We start from the raw sequence: 1,159 nt of genomic DNA, 5'->3' as shown, positions 1-1,159 counted from the left end.
GCTGAATAAATTTTGATATATGAATATAATGAAATACCTTAAATACAGTGCCATAAGAAATGATAAAAGTGATGGGTTCAGAGAAACCTGAAGAGTTGTGTGAAGTGCAGCTGATGTAGAGTGAAGTGAGCAGAACCAGTAAATTATTTGTATAGCAACATTGACAATAACAAAAAAAGGTTTAAAAAAGTCAAGATCTCTGATCAATTTAATGACCAAAGCATGAGTTCTGAGTACTGATAATGATTTGTGTTACTAAGCTACTGACAGAAGCTGATAGGTTCAAGATGTAGAATGACACATACTTTTTGGATGTGGATAATGTGGGGATTTGTTTTGTTTAATTATACATATTTATTACAAGGGGTTTTTTTAAATTAAAAATACTATTTGTTAGTAGAGAGGGATAGATACTGGGGACTAGGAGATATAAAAAACAAAGGACATCAAAACTTTATAAAAAATAAATAACTTGGGGGTAATGGTACAGAAAGTAAACGCTTCTTAATTTAAAAATTAAGAAAATAAAGTAGTAACTCAAGAAAGTCTATGGCAAAGACCACAAGGTTTGGCGCTGTCAGAGAAGTCTTCACGGAGAAGGTTAAGAGTTGAGCTAGACCTGAAAGATGTTATATGATAGGAAGAAGTTCAAAGACAATTTATGCAAGGAAATCGTGAGCAAAGCTGAGAATGCACATGGCATTTATGATTATGTGTTTATTGCATTCTTTGTCCCCCTTTCTGAAGTGTTTATATAGGGTTTTACATATAAGTTATTATTGGGAGACTAGAGCAACAGTTCAGGAAAGCTATTGAGGATCTCGAGTATGGTTAATTAGAAATAGGCTCGAAAGATGAAGGTATTATCCAAGATTGCCTAGAAAGTTTGCTTAACCTTTTCGTTTCTGTGTCAAGGAAGCTTAAGAAATAGTAGGTAGGGTTTGACACACGCAGTGGGAAAACTACACTTCCCAAGACCCCTAGCGCGCCAACAGGCCAACACCTCCTTCTGGCACGCGCGTCTCCTCCCTTTCCCTCCCCCTTTGCTCTCGCACCCCCTACACTATCTATCGCGAGAGGACGGGCCGCGGCAGCTGTAGCGGCAGTGATCTGTGGTGGTGGTGGTGGTGGCGGCCGAAGGCGGCGGCGGCCATTTTGG

The sequence above is a fragment of the Vombatus ursinus genome, unplaced genomic scaffold, assembly GCF_900497805.2.
Source record: "Vombatus ursinus unplaced genomic scaffold, bare-nosed wombat genome assembly UNPS02004836.1, whole genome shotgun sequence".
Taxonomy (NCBI): domain Eukaryota; kingdom Metazoa; phylum Chordata; class Mammalia; order Diprotodontia; family Vombatidae; genus Vombatus; species Vombatus ursinus.
Note: the sequence above shows the minus strand (reverse complement) of the source record.